This window comes from Cydia pomonella, chromosome 3, assembly GCF_033807575.1.
Source record: "Cydia pomonella isolate Wapato2018A chromosome 3, ilCydPomo1, whole genome shotgun sequence".
Taxonomy (NCBI): Eukaryota; Metazoa; Arthropoda; class Insecta; order Lepidoptera; family Tortricidae; genus Cydia; species Cydia pomonella.
Genome location: NC_084705.1, coordinates 14171055 through 14194296, shown reverse-complemented (window position 1 = coordinate 14194296; position 23242 = coordinate 14171055). Strand labels below are relative to the sequence as shown.

General features: G+C 38.3%; 1 protein-coding gene across 2 annotated transcripts in view; it reads right to left on the bottom strand.

Moving 5' to 3' along the window:
* Positions 1-21393, bottom strand: part of LOC133516134 (probable peptidoglycan muropeptide transporter SLC46) — a 55820-nt gene extending 34427 nt beyond the window's left edge. Inside the window, exon 1 of one of the 2 annotated variants that reach the window (XM_061848906.1) lies at positions 21115-21393. The gene's annotated coding sequence lies outside the window, so the exon portion shown is untranslated. The remainder of the gene's footprint in view (positions 1-21114) is intronic. The other variant, XM_061848905.1, reaches the window with a different exon arrangement.
* Positions 21394-23242: the final 1849 nt, after the last annotated feature.

Genomic DNA, 23242 nt, shown 5'->3' with positions numbered 1-23242 from the left:
AATGGACAAAGTGCGCCCACTTTAATTCTCTCCTTTTTTTAATTCATTGGTCTAATCATGAACTGATGATGATGATCTGGAAGGCTTCTTAATATAAATCTTTTTTTCAAAATTGAAACAAGCGGCCTCCGGCCTCGGAAAATTTATATCTGAGATATCTGGGGATCCGACACCTTAATATTAATTCGTCGTCAAAATTGTAGAAAATGTCCGCCATCTTGAATTTCAACACCCCTGTCACTGTCGCACTAATGGGGAAGAGTGATAGAGAGAGATGACTACGCTACGCTACGTAGCATTAACGATTGGCAAGTTGGCTGAGCATCTTGATATGGCTGTTAACATTTTCTGATTTACGTAAGACATTAGTTAAATTTTAATTATTGGAATAAGGACTTGATATATAAAATAGTTAAGACACTTGACTTTGTATATATTCCTGTGTGTTTATCTAATATTTTGTTTCAGCATTTTCTGGAGATTACCTACTCAAAGAAATGACAATGACTAATAAATTAATGTAAATCAATAATAGTCGTCTGCAATATTAAGGTTTAACAGATTGTGGCGATAATAAAAACCTTTTTCTGTTAGGTAACCTTTGTTTAAACAATATAAAGGTCTTTTATACAAAAAACTAAATTATATAAGCAGTTCATTAATAGAATACCAAAAGAACAACTAATATCATAAATTTGACTTCTTATTCTCGAGACCTTAGACTCTTTGAGCTATTAAGGGATGATTAATCAACTAATTAGCAACTTCGTGAACGCTTGCAGATTTATTTAAAAACAAAGTTTGTCTACACTGCATCTTTTAATCGCGACATTTAGTTACATAAATAGACATTTACCAGTTGGATTTTCAAAATAGGCTCCGGCATGATCCCGATATAAGTAAATAGTTCTAGTTAGATTAGAAGTAAATGCTTCTAACACAATTATGTACACATAAAGTTTGCTTAAAAGAAAACTCTATTATCGGCCCGATTCGAAAAATGATATACGATAACGATAAGTTCTGGTTTAGATAAGTTTTCATTTAGATATCGTTTGTGTGTCGTATAATTGACAATCAATCAATCTTTGGGTGTTATGGCTCCATCGATATTGTCGATGATTCCGCCATCGTGAAGATTTAGGAAGGCACGTGCTTTATGAAGACAATTGGCCGGTGAATATCCATGGTGCAGTTCACTCAGATGAGAATCGAATGCAGATCTACCTACAACCAGGACAAAACAAACATTTATTATTAAAACTAGTTAGTGTAATAGTTACTACAAATACAAGTTATTGTTTTTTATGTGTTTAGCTAAAACGTACACGAAAGGGGAGGTAACTAGTGTTAGGAGAAAACTAATGTTAACCGGTCGGTGAATTTTAGGGGGGAGGATGTCATATAAGGGAGTGGCGAGACGATTACAATCCCAAAATACGTGTTCGAGAGTACCCTCCGCCAGACCACATTCACACAGAGAATGGTCTCGAACACGCATCTTTTTTAAGCGAACAGGGGTAAAACGTGGCCCAGTCCAAGGCGAATGACCGTTGAAGTAATGTTCTTCGGCATTGACTTCCGAGTACAGGAAAACCATGGTTTATGGAGAATATTTGGTTGGGTTCTGCGAAAATGCTTAGCGATCCTTAGTTGAGTAGTTTGCCATCGGGTATTCCAGGTATCTCGTATGTGGGTCAGAGCTTGGGCTTTAATGTCGCGAGGGAAGCATCGGTCATACATGTTGTTACGAATCGTTATCGCTTCTTTAGCGCAATGGTCGGCTATCTCATTCCCTGTTATTCCGCTATTACTTGGAATCCAAGCCAATATTACCTGAATATTCTCCATATCACATTTGTAAAGCAGGTCCTTGATTTTTAAAGTAATTCTGAAGTTTTCTTTCGCATGAAACGGCCTTTTAGATATATTATTAAGGTAGGGCACTCAAGGTCTATTAACACATTACTTATGTTTACATTATTTTTTGTACAAGACTGTTTGTTGCCTAAATAAATTAAATTAAAAAAATTAAATTAAATATATCTTGCAAGCAGTTCTACGAATCAGTTAAAATAATGGATTTATTAAGGTAGTGTGAGTAAATGTAAGGCACGGCCTCCAACAATGTGACCGCTTCTCCAGAGAATACCGAATTACCAGGGGGAAGTTTAAAGCTCAAAATAATATTATATTTGGGAATCCACACTACAGACCCTACTGGGCCATTGATATTTAATTTGGATGCGTCAGTAAAAATAGCCAAATGATCTGGATATTGATTTGATATTATTGAATTAAAAATGCCGCCTGCTCCTATTTGGTCTTTGTATATGCCTAAACTAAAAATGACATTTGGCCGATATATAAGACTATCATAACTTGTTTCAAAGAGAGGGTTTTTGTAATTTTGGAAAATTCGAGCCGGTTAATCTATATACTTTTTATAACTGTTAATCAGTAATGGAGGACCTTTATGTGTCCAGTACCGAGAGGTATCTACAAGTTGTTGTAAGGATTCTAAAATTGGGAGCAGTGGATGGGACGCTGTTGGAAGCGTCTTGAATAAAAACCTGTCCGCCAAGAACTGTCTTCGCAAAGAGTAAGGAGAAGACCTCATAGCCCCTGTAATTATTCTTAGACATCTTGCTTGTATACGGTCCAGTCTACTTAATGCTTTCTTGTTGCAAGGTACTAGAATAATGTTGCCGTAATCAAAGTGACTCCTAAAAGTTGCATTACGAGTATATAACAGTTTCTGACAATAGGGGTGCGAACCCCACCTTACACCGGCCAAACGACGAATGATATTAATATTTTTTTCAACTTTTTGACACAAGTAACGAAGATGGCTTACGCCCAGGAGCTTAGAATCTAGAATGATGCCCAAAAATTTTACCACATCTGCTATCCTGACATTTTCCTCTTCGATCAAAATATTCACTTCCGGCACATAACGTTTTTTAGTAAACATAACCGCATTGCTTTTTTCCGCTGACAAGGAAAGACCATGGTCTGATAACCACGAGCTTAGATAGTAGAGGGCAGAATTTATAGATTGCTCAGTTTCTGAAAATACTTTAGACGAAGCATAGAGGACAATGTCATCCGCATACTGTAGAATTTTACAAAAACAGTTAACGGAGGTATCAAGATCTGAGGTGTACAGGCTATAGAGGAGAGGGCTCAGTACCGATCCTTGCTGGAGACCCTTCCATACAAGATTCGCTGCAGACAGTTTCCCATTTGCTCGTACAAGGATGGAACGGCCCATGTACATATTACATATGATGTTGATGATCGTCACAGGGATACTTAGATTAAGCAGTTTCTGCCTGAGTATAGGTATCTACATTATCGTATGCAGCCGTGATACCAAAAAACTCACCAATAACATGCTTGCTCTGAGTGAGCGACAGACGAATGTCTGAGGTAAGAACGGCTAAGGCTGTCTGTAGTTCCCATACCCTTTCTGAATCCAAACTGGCTTTTCGATATAAAATTTTTATTTTCTTTAATCCACTCTAGTCGATTTTTAACGAAATGTTCCATTACTTTTGCTATCACTGATGACAAGGCAATGGGTCTATATGAATTTGGATTAGCTGGATCTTTTCCAGGTTTTAGAATTGGTATTACAATCTGGGTTTTCCAGCTATCTGGGATATTTCCCGTTAAAAAAATGTTATTAAGTATTTCTAAAAAAAATATTTTTGTAGTTTGTGAGCTTTGGATCAGAAAGAAGTATCGGATGCCGTCACACACAACCCGGAGTGGAGTCCCTGAGGTGGTCAATCGCACAGCAAAGTTCATCAAAAGAAAAAGCCTGATTCATTCTTTCAGATGGACCGACTTGGAACATAAGGAGGAGCCATCCTAGATATAAAATCTTCAAGCTACATAGCTACTGACATTATTGTCGGTTTGAGAATAACGAAAAGCTTTAATCTTTTTCCAAATAAATGTGGAGGGGGTTCTTGGGGACAGTGACTCACAAAAGGTACGCCAGCCCTGTAATTTCTTTTTGTTAAGGAATCTCCTAGTTTTGGCAGAGACACGCTTGAAATTAAGATCTCGAGCAAAGAGAGACTCCGCTTGCTTACGCTCCTTTACCGAGGCAGAGCACTCAGCATCCCACCATGCTGGAGAAGGATTTTGTCACGAGCTGTATTTTTAAAAGGGTAGAGTTATTAGCCGCTGAAAGAATTGCCTCAATAAATAAGTCATAACTTTCCAGGATACTCGTTTGACTTGTACTGAGAGTATTTGCTAAAGAGTGGTCTAACTCAGATCTAAATTTAGGCCAATCTGCTCGACATGTGCTATATTTAAGAAGTGGAGCCTGAGGGGGAGTTGGAGTGATCAAAGAATCTTGCAGAATTGTTAAGACAGGAAGGTGGTGACTCCCAAAAGAATTTGAACAAACTGTCCACACTAAAGATTGCACCAAGCTCGGTTGTGCCATCGTTAGGTTACCTTGCATTTTGAATGGGTGAATGTGATTCCGTCATTTAGAATGCATAAGTTAACGTTATCCATAAGATCTAAAACATACCGGGAATTCGCGTCGTAATCTCTTGAACCCCACAGGGGGTGGCGGTAATTAAACTCTCCTTGTACGATAATAGGGATCGGCAATGACTGCAGTATAGATCAAGCTCTTTAATTATTTCTTGATTGGGGTGAGGAATATATACACAAATAAAGGATATGTTGAGACAGCGAACTGCCACAATATTAAAATTAGGTTTATGGGGTGGGAGAGGAAGTTGAGAAAAGGTTATATTTATTTTGACAAAATAGCACAACCAGCATGCCCGTCGTTCTTGTCATCCCTGAGGCAAGAGTAGCCTGTCACTCTAAAGCGGGATTAAGGCCCCAACCATGTCTCCGAGATGGCAAGAATCTGGGCTATATGAATTAACTAAATGAATAATTTCATGCTTTTTATTTTTAATATTTCTAGCATTCCATTGAATCAGATTGTGTGAGGCCGTTTTGGGTAGCTTTATTGAGCGAAGCACAAATTTGAGCCTGGAAGGCTTCTAGAGCATTGTACGGTAAGATATCTATAAATCTGTGAAGGAGGTCCTCAATAATCATTGGAACACCAAAGGCTATATTGTCATTTGGTGTCTCTGAGAACTGATGTCCTAGTGCACATCCGTTTGATTGAATAGATTGAGGGGTGGATGTGATATTTCTGTGGGCCTATACATCATAAGATTTACCAAGCATAGGCTTGGGTCGCCTTTGAACTAAGATAGTTTTTCTGTATGGTTGAGTTGGCGGAACGTTCTGAGTTGATGAAGAGTGGACTGGACTTTTGATGGAGATGAGAGAGTCCTATTCACTGGGTTTCATTGGCTTGCCTGGTTAATCTTTGAGACGTCAGCAAATGATGTTCTGACAGGGCGAAATCATCTTGCTGCTTCAATATAACCTATATTTTCTTCCACCATTACCAACTTGATCGATCTTTGGCGAGAGTATTCTGGACAGCTTTGATCAGTTGCAGCATGAGGACCAGAACAGTAGAGACAGGATACCTCAGCATCCAGCACTGAACATTCAGTTGTTTCATGGTTTTGCGCACAACGTAAGATTAATAATTAAGGGTTGGAGCGGCATTGGTCTTATATGTAGCCAAATCGAACGCATTTCCTATATTGGATTACTGGTAGTCTATAGGTATCTACTAGTATGGACATTCTGAAGTAGATTTTTTCAGGCAAAATCTGACCTATGAATGTTAGCACAACTGTACCTGTGGGCTCCCAGACGTGTCGTCCTTCCACTTCTTTTTTTTATTAAGCCTACGTGCCTTGACCACTGGGCCAGACCCGGAAGGGCAATCAATGCTATTTGTGAACTCTTCTAAGGTCCAGTCCAGGGGAATCTGCCTAACTATCCCCATACCTGGAACCGCGGGGTTGCCGCGTTTGCAAAACTTATGCGTTGCCAAAATGCTGTGGGATAGAAATTCATTTGCCTCTGACACTGTCGCGAAGTGAATCACCATTTTAGTTTTCCTTAAGGCTTTAATTTTCTTGATGCCCGAAATCTAGCTGTTATACATTATTTGGGCCATTTTTAAAGCTCTCATCCTGCTTGGGGTGTTTGATGGGTCAGTGTCTTCACGAGACACATGAACTATAAACGGGCCTAAATCAGTAGACGCAGGAGTACTTAAAATCATTTTCGTTTTCGTATCCCGGACGAACGTATGTGTGCTGAATTGACGCGCTTGGGGGGCGTTTTTCCCATGAAGGTCAGCTCCACTGCTATCCTCAGAACTAGGACGCTTTTGACTCCCCGTATTGCCACTATTTTTATCAGGGGGCTCAGTATCTTCTCCCGTAACCAAGTTAACCACTACCACACTACACAAAAACTCACCTCAAGTGTTTATTAACCCACAACCAACATAAATATTCAATTCTCAGTGACTATTCGCAAGAAAAACCACAAAAAATTGAAATTTTAAACCCGACACGTGCGTTAGCAAAAACTGCTGACTTCGGAATCTCGTATAATTGACAGAAGCAGCTCCATTCGGGCAACCAATGTCACTTTGACGTCAGAAATATCAGCATAGATAGATCTTATTGGGATCACAGCGGAATCGAAATAAACGTAAATTTTGACATGTCGTTTAGTTATCGATCTTTTAAAAACCTTTCCAAGGTCTTAAACGTGTCTTAATCATTCTTCGAATCGGGCCGTATAAATAAGTACCATAAATAGGCGCAGGCGTATAGTAGGTGCGTAGGGTGCGCATAATATTTCGCCTTATGCGAAAACATAGAAGAATTAAATTTAGATGAACTTAAAAACCAAGCAGCAATCAATTAAAACTTAGTGTATGTATATGGGAGGTTGCAGAAAATAGTGTACCCAATAAGCGTGATTTATTAAGAGAAGTTATTGCTTTATTTTCTGTAAACCCCCATATCTACGTTTTGTTTTTTGAAGAATAGGAAACATAATCGAAACGAAAACTGAATCGTGAAAACATAACAGAGCATCTTCTCGTGTTAAACTTCCAAAAATAAAAAAATAAAATAATCTGAAGCAACAATTGTTGCACATTTTTGAGATAAATAATTACCTACACTTTGTACCTAAGATGGACTACTTACCTACTTAATACATATTTGTACCTAAGAACACCTGTAAAAAGTAATGAAATATACGTATTTGTATTTGTAAGCAACACCTATTGGTATAAAACGTTTATTTGCCATGATTTACCAAAGGTTTGTGTTCAATGTGAACATACAATTAGGTACTTTAATTCAGTCACATGTAGTATGAAAGAGAATGATCAACTACTTTGCAATTGTGGAACAACAATAGCGAGCCTGGGACAAGGCCATACAAATGTCATTAAAGGGAGATAACATCGCATTTGCAAAGTCTTAGTTACTCGTATTTTGCATTCATTCTTTATACTATTTATTTATCGTATAGCATAATGTACTATGTCACTGGATTACATAGAAAAACTTACTTATAGTTATAATTTCGCCCTTCCCAGGTACACGACTGCTTCTTTTGACAGGATCTTAAAATTGTCTACATGGCCTGTGTATCTAGTAGTTGGGCATTCCATAATGACGTGGAATGATTTTTTATACTAACACAAAACACTAAAATCGCCATGGCGTAAAGCATCCTGCTTTTTCAAATATATAAAACCACATCTAATCAGTAATGACAAAAATCGTTTTATGCGGTTTTTTTTGTTGTTAGATGCTACTTAATGTCCAGTTTATTTATATATGAAGTTAGAAGCAACAAGGCCCGTATCAAGAATACTTCATTTATACACTAACATACTTACATATATTTGTACGGTCAATGCGGCCAATTCCGTCACAGGGACAATTTCGTATTCGAGCGGTTTTTTTGTGTCAAAAAATAGTCCATAACTGACAATTTCATCGACATGTTTTTTTCCTAGGGTTGAAAATAAAATAATAAAAATACTCTCGTGCACGGGATTCTCCCTATGACGGAACCATGCATTGATCTTACCTAAATTTTATAAACGTAACGCCTCAAAACTTCATGTCAGATCAATGTATAAAATATGATTTTTATGCCTTATTACGAATAAATTAGTATTGTTTGTACACACAGCTGCAACAATACATTCTTAAGTAATTACCCTCTTTTTGAATGAGTTCCATGCCCTTTTGCAGCTCGCTTTACCTATAATTATCAGGTGGATTATTGAAAATGAGGCACTGAGGGTAGGTTATAAATAGCTAAAAGTGATTCTGTGCTGCAACGTGAAAGTGATACTAGGAGACAGAGTATTTTATCCAAGATTACGTATTTATTGTAAAAAGGTGGAAAATTAAAAATCCAAATCAGCTGTTCGGAAAAACAACCGCCATCTTTAACTGATGTTGTATGTTAGGCCATCAATTTTGTATGAAACTCGCCGCGCCAAAGTCGTAATATATTAAAGCCTATTATTATAAGGAAAATAAAATTAATATTTCATGGCAAGTTTGAGAAAAATCCTATGAAATGATCCGGATTTTGAATGTTGCTGTCTCGTAAAATAGGAGATCTGACCTGCAGACCAATTCCAACAATATAATGTGATACTGATCTAACATGGATCTGACAAACTGACATCATTAGTATCATTACAATATGAGATGGTCACAATCTCCTTTAGAGGACCTGCTGAATTGTGTATTAAGTCATCTTTCAAGCAAAAACGTCACTTTTGATACTGACAGATCAGTATCAGATCAGTATCATATTGGAATATCTAATAACAGTAAGAACTAAAACTCGAATTGACCTGCTAGTAACCCTATTCACGGTGTACAGTCAGCTGCAGAGAAAAGGTAATCTAACCGTACCTAACCTAACACGGTCCTCCTCGCTTTGTTTGTTGTCTCCTAACCTATCTTTGATTCTGTAGTTCAAAGTTCGTTCGTTCGTTATAAGGCATTAATAGGTACACTCAGTGAAAATTATTTTAGACTAACAAAGAGGTCTTCAAAGTAATTTTCACCAAGGTGCTTTCCAAAAACTAATGTTGAGTGATAAATAGTAGTGAAACCCCTTTTTAAACAAAAGCTTTTAGGGAAACTAGTTACTGGGGAAAACGCGTTTAAACTTTTAGACTACTAGTATTCGATTTCATATTAATCTTGTAACTAGAATCTGTCAAGTCGATCATATTCATTGTTTTGTTAATTTTAATTCTGTACTTGTCGCCATCTTGTCACCAAAAATGCTGTGGCAAATTCTGCCTAGTACTGTTACAAAAATTTAAAATAAAGTACTAATACTATTTAAGTAATAAAGTACTATTTATGTATGAAGATACTAATTATTGTCTTTAAAAATAACATCACACTACGTATACGTAGTGTAGGTACAGGTAGGTACAAATACAAATGTTAATCTATCATCAAGAACATGCCTATCTTAAATCGGCACGAGGTCAATAGTTAATGTTTTGAAGGCATAATGTGCATGTTTTAAACTATGAGCTGTCGAAAATTGCTGGCTACCTTGAACACCACCTAAACCTTCTTTAGCTGGTATTATGCATTGAACCTACAGCGATTTATTGATAAAGCGAGGTGTAAACCCAAGAAAAGCGAAAACACGGTCATAAGAAAGGAACAAACGATGGCGGCAAAGTTGCAAAGAGCCCAATCTCCCTTCACAACTTCGGAATAAAAAGAGTTTTAAACTTTTCCCTTCAATTCCTTTGTAAATATACTAGTGTGCCAATTTGCGACTCGTGACGGCGCGGCGCTCGGCTATGTCGTGGCCATCTGGTATCTTAGAATTGATCATTTCATGATGTGTCAATCATTTCATGTAATGATCGATTGGCCACATCATGAAAGTCAAAGCTAACCTAACCATTTAATGAATTCTAAAATGGCATTTCATGAAATGATCAAAATACCACGTGTATTTTTGATATAGGTATAACCACAAACTTAAAAGAGATGTAGGTTTTAGTAGTATGAAATGATTCTGAAGAATTTTTTTTATTTTACTCTTAACCACAGCCGCATAATTTTTTTTTTTCGAGCAGCAATGTATTTCGTACATCGTGGTCACTTGTGACAGTTGTGCGTCGTTTTGAGTTAGCACAAAGTAGTGATACATTGCTCGCTGTATTATTTTATATGAAAAAATAAAAGTCGTCCATTTTTTATAAAACCTATGAAAGTGTGTTCATTAAAGGCTTAAGAGGCTGTCAACACCCAATGTCCTTAAAATTGATGTTACTTAAACAGTTTTTTAAGAAAGACTATTTGTTTTAGTCAAGTAAGAAAAATATATGTTCATATTAATTATATTTCAAAGACCGTGGTTGTACTCGATACATGATTGAACGAAATCGGCTCGATAGAAAATAATTGCAAAGATTGGTCTTAAAATCACAATTAAACGGTTTTATGCCTTTATTGTTTTGACTTATGGGTCTGCAATTAAAATCACAATTTCAAAACATTTATATCTAAACCGCTGTTGAGTAAAATATTACACTAATAATCCACTTTTTTTTATTTAAATATTTTTCTTATTATTCCCTTGCCCCCAGTAACATGTGACAGTGCTATCTCATTTACTCCGATACAAATAGACAGTGTGCGCGCTTTAGGTATTGACAGCCTCTTAAGTAATTACCCTTTGATTATGTGGTCGTATCAAAACTACACGCAGTATATAGTCTGGCCACGACATCTATAGCACTACTTATTTTACACTAAAATTGAGGCAGATTTAACCCAAAGGTCCCACTATGTCGATATAGAGTTATTACACATAATACTACATAATTATGGAGTGGTTGACATCAAACTGCATACTTGCAGGATTCTAAATTAAGCAAAATCATATCGTAATCCTTAGAAGTTGGAATTTCGCGGAATGGAAGGGAAAACCCCCAATGTGAATATTGCAATTTCTTTCTGTAATTATTACTTGATACTCTACGTTTTCATTATCTAAAGCTATATTCATCAATATGGTTTCAGCCAAAATAGTAGAAATTAGTTGTATATATTTTATTAAACCCATTATGTTTCATTTTATTTTTACATATTTACAACATTTTTATTCACATGAATTGACAGAGTTAACAGACTGTGACATTTATTACAAATATTTAAGTCTTAAATTTAGACTTAAAAACTAAGAAACTATGTATCGTTCATATCATATATAAATAAAAGCCTCGGACAGACAGACGGACATGGCGAAACTATAAGGGTTCCTAGTTGACTACGGAACCCTAAAAAAAAGAGGTACAGGTATCGCTACAGTTACGGGACATAATAACAGAACATAGGTACTTACTTGTTAGGTTGCTTCTAAAAATAAAAGAGTTTAGTTTTAGCCTTTCCAACACCAAATCATGTAAACAAGGTTAAGGTAAATTGCACAAAATAGACCAAAGTAAACGTTTCGAGCAGGAAGCAAAACTGCTTTACGATTTGCGATGTAATAAGAAGAGAACAAGTAAAAGAGAATACGACTACATTACAAACAGGAAGTTTCATCTGTCTCACGCAGATATGTTTGCATCTCTGGAAGTTTATGATTGTTCGGTTTTTTACACATTTATTTAGCTTCACTGTCGTTCCTATAAATATTTGTTTCTTTATTTGTTTGTAACTAACTAACTAACTATTGTGGCGCAGTGATCCAAAGAGGGTCACTAGGAGGAGGGAGGGTATTTGTTTGTAGGTACATTTTTTTCCAAATATTGTAACTTAAAGGAGATCGTCGATTTTGGGCCCGGAGGAAAACCCATGGCGTATGTGGTACTGAATATTACGGTAATTATATAGGTACGCAATTTATTAAGGAAAAGGATATAATATTGGGTGTAAATGAAATGCTATTAGAAATACATAATAAAAATACATTATATTATACAATACATTTTTTCAGTAAGGAGGTATATTTTCTTTACACTAAACTATATGGTGGGTAGCCATTACTCATGGCTGACATAATTGCGTTTCGAAACTATTCAAAATATCAGTAGTGTCATTTAGTATTTATTTATAAATACATACCTACTTTTAAATCACAAAACAACTATAAAAATGCTTAAAATAATTACTTAAGAAATATATTTATTTCACTTTATATTTAGTTTCAAAATTTGAAGATTTAAACTAATTCAGAATATCTGCGACAATATCATGTTTATTTTATTAAACGAAACGCAACCAAATTTTTCAACCTGTCAAATATTTGCAACCAACGCCAGCCTTAAATAGACCGTATTTCGTCGAAAGAAGTGTTAAAATGGTCAGTTATATATCAATCTGTTCACTCTCCTTCAAAGTAACAATGAACTTCCGAACAAGTTCAAAATTATATAACTTTTTATTGTATAAAGATACGATTTCAGATTCATTTACATGTCAAAATGTGTCTATTTTCTTTTAAAAAGCCATAATACTTATACAGAATTGAGTGAGTAGTATACGCTCTTGTGTATAAAAGTTTTTCTTGTCATGTTCAAGTTTTTAATGCAAGATTTATATATTTCGCGATTCTGTTTTCGCCATCATAATCAAGCAATTATAAAGATTAAATCCCTATATAAATTACATGTAAACGATCATGTTGACGCGTTTGCCCCCCCCCCCCCCCCCCCCAAAGAAAATCGACGATCTCCTTTGAACCACTTCTTGATATCTGATTCAGTTGAAATTTGAACTACTTCCTTAATTCTGATGACAATGCAATAATATGCTAACTAGCTGCTCGGAGCTGATCGGAAGGTAGCTAAAGGTACTCCTCGATGGAAGAACACAAACAGAGCGAATTTAGGTTCACTAGAGATATCTCGCAAAGTAGGTACTTGATAGACATGTACATAAGGAGTACAGTCGGGAATAAAGTATTTCTGGCAGTAACTTAGAGTAAGAAGTAGGCTATAGAAAGATTTCAAAATTGGTAAATTAGCGATTGATCAGAAATAAGTAAGGTACCTCTAACAATATCATTTACTTAGGTTTAAATAAAACTTTTTTTATGTGTATGTTTTATTTGCTTTGGTATATTAAACTAATATAATTTTGGGAATTTAAACTGCCTGCCAAATGAATTTTAACCACCTGGCATTTAGATATTTATGTACATGAAAAAAATCTTATCAATAGCGATGAACTTCTTTAATTATTGCAAATAACCTGGTTTATTTGTATTTCAAAGCAGAATTGAAACACATCTTTAAAGATTGTGTTCTAATCAGCGCTATTTACGAAAGATAATAAGATGACTTTTTTCACAGAGACCAGCAGTGGTATCATGGTCGCATTTTTATCACCTGTCATGCCATGCGTCACTTTCGCACTTACATACTTGTTAGAACGTGACAGGCATCGTGACAAATAATAAAAAGTCGACCATAATAGCCCTACAGGTACTCTTTCCCGATTGTTATGGTTTATGTCAAGTTAAATATAGATATACAAATAGTGAATATTCATCGCTAATAAGCGATAGCGATTAAGGTTATATAATTACGTAGGAACTATAAGAAAGATAAAATCACTTAATTAAGATAGCTGATGGTAAAATGTCGTAATGGGAGTTACACCAAAGGAGTTCTAAAATAAAATAAAATAATTAGATATATTATGAAATTTATGAATTGTGTAGATATCGGTTCAGTAACGACTTTCTGCCGCTTATGAGTTCTACAATAGTACCTACATCAATTGCTTCGGAGTCTTAAAACGCCTGGTCCATTGTCTGCCCGGGTAAGGATTTTCCCGAAAATCTAAATTTGCAAAGACCTGGGATGACATTCAATGTAAAATCATTGACGACTCCCTCTTAAGCTGCTGTACAGGTTCAGCACGCGCCAGACTGTTAGCAGCAGGTGCTAGGGAATCCGGCGCCTGGCTACACGCCTTCCCGTCGCTACAAACCGGTACCTTCATGGAAGCGCACACTCTGCGCGTTGCGGACAGCCTGCGACTCGGCGTCCGGGTCGGACGTCCTTGGACACCACGGGCTCTCTTGTCAAAGGAGCGCTGGCCGCTTCTCCCGACACGCCGCGCTCAACTATATTCTCCGCCGGGTGCTTGCCAGCGTCAACGTGCCAGCTCTACTTGAGCCCGCCGGCATTTTAAGAGACGATGATAAGAGACCAGTCGGAATGACACTAATTTCGTGGAAGATGGGACGGGTGCTGGTATGGGATGCCACTTGGGTCGACACCCTAGCCCTGTCTCATCTCTACGGCACATCTGCTAAGGTCAGCGCGGCAGAAGCGAATGACCAAATATACGGGTCTCGGCGCCGAATACAATTTGATACCTTTTGGCGGCGAGTCCCTTGGCCCGTGGGGTTCAAGTGCCCTTAAGCTCATTAAGGAACATTCCAAAACGTTAGCAGAGGTCACCGGCGACCGCAGAGCTGGCAGCTTCCTCGCTTAAAGTATTAGTCTTGCAATACAGCGAGGAAAATGCTGCCAGCATCTACGGCACCATGCCGCAGGGGGATATTTTTTTGTATTTTATTTTAAGTTTAGTATTATTTACTTTTGGTTTAGGTTTATAGTTTAGTTATATAATTGAATTATGTCTTTAAGTAATGTAAAAATGTTGTTATATAAGAGCATTTGACACAAGAAGTTTTTTGTCAAAATATCATATTCATTAACATTTAATGTCAATTTTGCAGTATTAAAACACTCCTCACGTTAAGCAATAATACGAAAAATTCCATTGAATATCCTAAGAGACTACCAAAAAAAGAAAATTTATAAATCATGTGGCAGCAGAGTTACTTTCATTTAGTAAGAAGGAAAATATTAATCAGCTATTAATTAAATATTTCTTTGTGAATCCAATAATGAAGAAATGAATACTTTATGCTGCTTTTACATTGATGCTCTTTAAAAAATGTTTATTGTTTTTATTTTTTTATAATACTTTTTGGCACAGTGCCTTAAAGCTACTATATGACCGCCATACTATAAGCTACTATATGCCATACCCTAATATATGACCGCGGCCGGCAAAACGTCCCACTTTGGCGCCTGCCATAAGGACGCCTTGACAGGTTATTCGTATAAAGATACAAGCAAATCTCGTCCTCATATATAAAACAGTACCGTTAGTTACATAGTGACAGACAACTCAGAGTCCAAACCGTTGAAGTTAGGACCTCGAAATTTAAAACATATCTTTCTAATGTTATATAACTCCACTAAACATATATAAAGAATGTCTTTGTTGAAATACGGTTGTATTGAATATAATAGGGTTAAAAGTTCATTTAATTCATTTACTTGCCATAAATTGTATGTTTGCATAAGATGGTACAGTTTTATAACATATGTTGTTTTGTCTTAATACAATTGAAACTATGTTCTACGATCGAAGTCGCGGACGGAGGTTAGTTATATTATATGGCTTTTTATTTTTCTTTTGTTTCAATACGTCTGTTTACGTGGCAATTCATTTCCCTTAATGTTTTGTCATTTAACCCGCCAATCGCGACGAGCCGGACGCTTCCAGTAGGTATCCTAGTTAGTCTGTAAGCTTTTTAACCTTTAAGATCCCAGATTTTAGAGTAGAGGAACCGCTATATTCATCCTTCTTCTCTGTTATTGTTTTGAGATCATGATACGACTATATCCTACAGTAGCCAGTAGCTTTGGTTGCATTGCAAATTGGATGATTTTCGTTTTACCCGTTTACCAAAATTTTGACATTTTGGTAAACGGGTAAATCTCAAAACGGAACAGTAACATAATGCGTAAATGTCAGAATGCCGATTTTTTCTTCTTAATAAATGTCTAAACTTCAAATCAACGTAGTGTCATATTACCTAAATCTCAAATGACCTACATTAATGAATGCTATATTATCGTCTTTAGTTCCAGCCCAGCAGACTGTTAAAAATATTTTTTTTATACGACAAAGGTTATAAAATTACACTTAAGAGGTGGAAATTCGGCATTTGATGAAACATCCTTATTTAAATTTGGGTATTGTGGAACTTTGACTATATGAAAAAAGTTATTATGACATTCGACCATTTGAATACATCACACAAAAGACTTTCCAGGTTTTTAGCGGTAAGTATTTCTACTGCTAATGCAGCTTGTGATTGCAAATTGTATCCATCTTTCTAACAATATTATAATATAACACATAACATCCAAATAATTGTAGATTTCTTATTTCTATGGGCCGTTACTGCATATTTCGGTACGGAAGCTCGAACCTCACCAATCTTGGAAAGATCTTTAAAACATCGATAACTAAACGACATGTCAAAATTGACGTTTATTTCGATTCGATTAAATGAGAACTTATCTAAACCAGAACTTATCGTTATCGTATCTCATTCTTCGAATCGGGCCGTAAGTTAGACTATTGACGGGTTAAACCATTTCCCAGAAATAGATGTATAATTTATAATACCAATTAACATCTATTTTACATAAACGCTTTCCATTGTTATATTAACAATGTGACGTAATCTTATTTTATTTGGTATTGTACTCAAGTACTTATTTATAATATATGATATGACATAAGAATCTCTAATAATGTGATTTAACATAACATAACACGTGACCATTTAGGTTCTAGGGTGTGAGGATGAACACCCTGCCGACGGCGGGCGGTGCGGTGATAGAAAGTAGCCGTGGGCATCATGTCAAACAATTCTTCAGAGCACAGCCCATTGTATAAACGGTAGAACACACATAAGGAGGCAAAATCTCTCCTTAGACTTAAAGGTTCAATACCGCTTGTGAGTTTGGGATCATCGACGATTCGTACAGCACGTCTTTGGACTGAGTCGAAGGGCCCCAGCTGGCATCCAGGGGACAGCAATACTTTATGTGGTCTGACTTGCGATTTATAAAGTAGCAGTCTGTGCCCTGGAGTAAAGTATCGCTTTGCTTTATTGAGCACACCGAGTTTTTTAGATGCTAGCGCAGCCTTCCCTGCCAGATGACTACGGAATTGGACGTCACTGGAGATGTCGACACCGAGGATCCCAATACTCCCTGACATGGTAAGGGCTGTGCCTTGGAATTGTGGGACCACAGTAAATGGGGTTTTCTTAGCGGTAAACGCGCAAACTTGTGTCTTTGTGGGGTTGAACCGGACTAAATTATCCCGACCCCACACCGAAAGTCTGGATAGAGTGCTCTCAATATCTGACACAAGGTTTTCACGGCTCTCCAGCACCTAAGAACGAGGGATGTTAGCGCGGCCCGTGTAAAAGGCATCCGTGCATCCCCAGTGCTATCGTCCGCATAGCAATGAATAGATTTTTTTGTTTTACACATTTCTATTAAAAACTCAATCCTGTGCTGATTATTAGTTTGTGATAACTTGTTTTCTTGTTTAGTGTAAGGTTGAACCAGAGTTGTTATTTGCGTTAGCGAGAATACCTTTTGGAAAATACTATTTTATCCTAAAAGTAATATTTTTTTCAACAAACTAAACAACAGCGGACATTATATTGCGTTGAGGAAGAAAATCGACAAGTAAGTTGGTTGTCAATGTTCTTTCATGATATGCATACCTAAAAAATACCGTTCCGTACATCACCAGATTTTTCTCTCTCTGCATCTCTGCAAACTGTAAACCTCACGATGGAGTTAATATAACAAAAAATCGACTACAAAAAAATCCGCGCGTCGTATCTATATCAGGCGTCGCCCGACTATATTAGGTACCTCTACCTACCTACTACGAGACGAGCGTATCGAATCACGAGCAGAGCGCCCTGTAAGTTGCCCCTTTAGTGACAGTGGCAAAAGTGCGAGAGGTATGAGGATGCCGTAGGCGCCTGAGAGTGGTCTGCGCGCTGCGCGTTTCATACGTCAGGTTTATCAGTCGAAGGGTAAAGGGCGCTTCAAGCACTGAAGCGCGCGCATCACGTCAAATATAGGCGTTCCCCGAATTTTTTTTGGATAAGGGCGTCGAAGGCGCCGTGCACTGCTCATTAAAGTTGGCCCGACTCTTTTTGTATGATTGCACCGAAGGAGCCTGACACCACAGAACCTACAGCGCGGCCCTACGAAGCCCGTCCTTATCAGTATGAGGGCGCTCCAGGAAGGGAGCGCTCGCAGCGGGCTTAGTTCAACTTTGTAGGATGTGGGCGCCGCGCCGCACAGTAGGCCGAGAAGTAGCAGAATATACGCCAGCGGCTTGTGGTTGGAAGACTATCATAATTAAAACATGCTACGTATACCTTTAGAATTGTAATCAAAAACCATAATTAACTTATTTTGCTTTACCAAAATTGGATTACGCGCCTATCTGGGCCGACTGCCTGACTGCCGAAAACCAAGCCCAATTGCGGAGGCCACAGCGGGTCATGGCAATCAGGTTAGCGAGAGCATACCGCTCCGTCTCCCATGGTGCAGCCTGCGTGCTGGCGGGGACTCCACCCTGGCACCTAGACGCTGAGGTTCTGGCCGATGTTTATTGGCGTGTCGCCGAGGCGCGGGCCAGGGGAATGCAACCACTTCTGGAGGAGGTAAGGCAGTGGAGGCTTGACTCCTGTCTACTGCTCCTTCAGAAGTGGAAGGAGAGTTTGGAGGCCCCGAGCGCGGGCCACTGGACCATTGAGGCCATCCGGCCCGTCTTGGAGAGGTGGGTCGGACGAAAGGAGGGGTTCCTCTCCTTCCACCTTACACAGATCCTCTCGGGGCATGGCTGCTTCGGGAGGTACCTGTCTAGGAGGGCAGGACGGGAACCGACGGCAGAATGCCACGAGTGCGGCGACGCCGAAGATACGGCGCTACACACGCTGGCGGTGTGTCCCGCATGGGCTGAGCAGCGGGCCGTACTCGTGGCCGTAGTCGGAAATGATCTCTCCCTGCCAGCTGTGGTGGAAGCCATGGTCGGCGTTGAGAGATCGTGGAAGGCGGTAGCCTCCTTCTGCGAGGTCGTGATGACGCAGAAGGAGGCGGCCGAGCGCGATAGGGAGGAAGATCCGGCCTCCCAGCCAATGCGCCGCAAACGCGTGGGGCGGCGGCGGTTGGCTTACGACCGTCGGCTTCCCCCATAGGGGTCGTACCTGTGGGCGGTAGGCTCGGGTCGCCTGTCGCCTACACAATGGTCCCTGCGCGGATGGGTGCATCATAGGACGCACCCACTGAGGAGGACAGAGAGGCCTACACAACTCTCCTGAGCCGGGTCCGGAGTCCGGATGGCCGCTGGCGAGGTCGCGGAAGCGTGCTTTGGCGTCCCTGGGGCATCGCCCTATAGCGTGGAGGCGGCAAATAGAGGGGTTTTTAGTGGGTAAACCATGGGTAGGGAGTCCCACATCGGTGGTATGCGTAATGCATTTTCCCCTCTTAAAAAAAAAAAAAAAAAAAGGTGGCTTTATTCGACGTTCATGAAAGCTTTGCAATATGGCTACCTACTTGAAAATATTTATTTTGACAAAAAAAAAATTTTTGATACTAGCTTTTATCGCTGACTGTACTTTTCTTTCCATAGGCGACTATAAATACCCATCGAGAAAGGTTGCGTTGTTTTATCACAGAGGTCTAATGACCACCTCCTGTCTCCATCATCAGATCAGCTCGATTATCTTAGAAGTTTTTTAGGAAACAGATGAACACACATACATATATATATCCACATACATACTGCTTTTGCTTTGCTGTAGTCGACTAAAATATAAAAAGATACTCGCTTCGCTAAGTCATAACCGCGATTTCACAATAGTTTTAAGTGCCATATACGTTAAAGGCGCTTAAGTTTTTTCAGCCAATCTTCGATATATTTAACAATTTTCAAAAAAACGAAACAACAGAGAAGTTCTATGTAACTATCAAACCTGCTCACAAAATTTCACGAGAGTCGGTAACAGCTTCGCAGCGGAATTTGTAACAAATTGTAATTGTAAATATTTCTAATAGGTTTTCCTGTCATCTTTAAAGAAATTTAGACCCAGTAGTTTCGGAAATAAAGGGGGGGGGGGGTTGTAATTTTTTGCCTATTTTCTTGAATAACTTCGAATCTAATTATTTTAAAATTATAAAAAAATATGTATTTAAAATTCTCACAATGAGTCCTTTCATTTGACATACAACACGACATACTTTGCAAAACTTGTATTTTTAATTATCTCGTTTACCCCCCAAAAGTGACCCCTAAGTTACATGTCCATCTTTGGATCACAGATTTACATATGTATACCAAATTTCAACTAATTTGGTCCAGTAGTGTCGGGGTAAATAGGCTGTGACAGACGTACAGACAGACAGACGCACGAGTGATCCTATAAGGGTTCCGTTTTTTCCTTTTGAGGTACGGAAGCCTAAAAAACCGGACAAGTGCGAGTCGGACTCGCCCACCGAGGGTTCTGTACTTTTTAGTATTTGTTGTTATAGCGGCAACAGAAATACATCATCTGTGAAAATTTCAACTGTCTAGCTATCAAGGTTCATGAGATACAGCCTGGTGACAGACGGACGGAAGGACGGACAACGGAGTCTTAGTAATAGGGTCCCGTTTTACCCTTTGGGTACGGAACCCTAAAAATGGAAGTCCTCTTGCTTACTTAATGTAAAATAGCATCAAAATGTAGAACTTCGTATACTGACTCAGATTTGAAAAACAAGAAACGAACCTGCTTACACTTTCACAAGAACTACGCTTAAAAAGTTAGATTGTCCACAAAATAAAAAATGTCATAGTAAGCTGGCATAGAAACTTTTCCAAGTGAAATGCTTCTGTGTAATTGACAATGTAAACAAACAACGTATTATTTGACACACGGGTGTGGAGAAACGGGCCCGATTGTCGACAGTAACGGAGAAAATAATACAGGAGCGTGAACAATTCAAAATACATACTTATAATGCTCACTAGTCCGGGTTATAAATTTCTTGGTAAATTGACTATAGACAATACCTAAATAACATTATACTTAAACAAGTACCTCTTGCATCTGCAATCTTTCTCCATTTTGTCATGTTTTTCTCTCAGAAAGCAAATCAAATTTTGTTTTTACTACAATAATCCACGGGCATCATGCATTACGTGCATTCCGTTCATACATTTCATTTACAATAAAATCTACAATCGAAGCTTAACTCACCACTTATCCTTATTAAGAAATTGCTCACAACCAAAATATCATCACTACGTCACTAGAAATTATGGGTCCCGTTTGGTGTCAAAGGTCTCAATTCAGTTTTAGCGCATTAGTATTGCGAATTGAGTTTATAATTTGAATTTATGCAAATTTCGCGCGTCGACCGCTGTCCCTTGCGCGCGCGTTCGCCACAAACGGTAACGGTTAGGTGATTGCAGTTAGTTCGCACCGGCTCACACTCTTAACCATTTCGACAAGTCGGTTATGAGCGGATGTCCATTCTGACTAGCGAGCATCGGCTATGGCGATAATAAACTATCAGACCGCGTGACGTTCGATTGTTGCATTTCTTTTCTTTTGACTCCCGATGATTGGACCTTTGAGCTATTTCGGCATCGCAAAAAAATGCCCAATTTTTTTATGATAAATATTACTCAAGTTTCAACTCTTATTAATTTAAACAGGCTTGGTCATTTCCGGACACAAATTTCGTAAAACAAACTTTCTTTTACTTTATTCGTCCATACAAATCAAGTCGAAAACGTCAACAACTGACATCAGTACCCCTAGTGTAAATAAATTCGATTTCGAAACGTGACGTACGCGTTTGCGTTTAGTCTCATTTTGTATTGGATTTAGAAAGAGCGCGCCAAGCGGGACGTTTTGGAAACTCAAAATCCTATACAAAATGAGACTTAACGCAAACGCGTTCGTCACGTTATGATGTCGATTAAATTTACACTAGGGGTACAGAAGTGAGTCAGAAAAATAGTTAATACCTAAATCATTTCAACGTCTTAGACATTGAAGATGTCTAACGCAGATTAGTGTTATCTCTTGATGATCTCGTAGGAATTTGCACGAATATGATAGAAGGTATAATGCGTGCTCTCTCTCTTAAAGCAAGTGTCTGTTGTGGTCATAGGAATTTTCCGTCTCTGCATATGGCAACCCGGGTATCCCACATGATTTTATTAAGAATCCATTAGCTCCAGCTTGTGTATTCAATCAGTAACAGTTTATATTCTGAGGAACGTTATATTTTAATTTTTGTAATCCCAGTCTACCCTATTTCGTGAACTACTGTAAATTGCACATTATTTACCAATGGTGAAATATTTTACTTTGCGACTTCATTTACTTAACTTGGAATCTCCAATTTTGTCTGTGGATACATATTCTGTTTATTTTGTCTTTAAGCTGTGGTTTGGCAGTTCAGCATGTTCTAGTTAGGTACCTACCCAATTAATTAGATGACTTACCATAAGTTCGACCTGTAACTTGTAGGTACGTCGTTGCTTCGTCTTGACTTCTTTTAGAATTAATATCTTACTGAAAAGCATTCAACAAGTCGTAAGCCCATTTTTCTTGACCCAATTAATTATTAGCCACCGATTATTTAAGAAACAATCAGGCCAATTCGAACGTGCACCTGATATCAAACCGATATTGGAATCATATCAGTTAGCTGTAAATCGCGCATTCATTTCGCTCTGACTTGTCCGTTCTTGTATTAGTCCAAGCGAGAGGCCCGCGCGAATGAACGCTAACTGATATGATTCAAATATATCGGTTTGATGTCAGGTGCACGTTCGAATTGGCCTAAAAATGTCACTATTATCTCCTTACCTCGACTTCCTTTTAGCAATGTCAAACTGACATATTCGCTAAGGTCTGCGTAACTTACTTTCTATACCTCTACATCTCGCTCGCACTAATATGCCACTATGAGCGAGATGCATAATAGTAAGTTACGCTCACGCTAGCGAATATGGCCACGACGCGATATGGTCAGTGTCAAACTGGTGCAAAACTGGTGGTAGCCCTAAAGTACCTACGTACAGTCAGCATCAATAGTAGCGAATGAAACAATGCACCAAAAGTATCTGACATCTGAGATAACTTTTCTAAATATAGATAAATTTCTAAAATTCCCGTTCCAAAGTATATCTTTTACAGTCTCAGTTGTTCTACATTAAAGACATAATTTCTTGTTTAGTTGTTACAGAATGGTAGATACTTATGAAGCGTTATTTGATCCTCTACTTTTGATGCTGACTGTACAAGCAGCATTTATGGCACGTAAACGCTGTGAATCATGAAAAATCTGCATCTAATTAATTGAATTGTA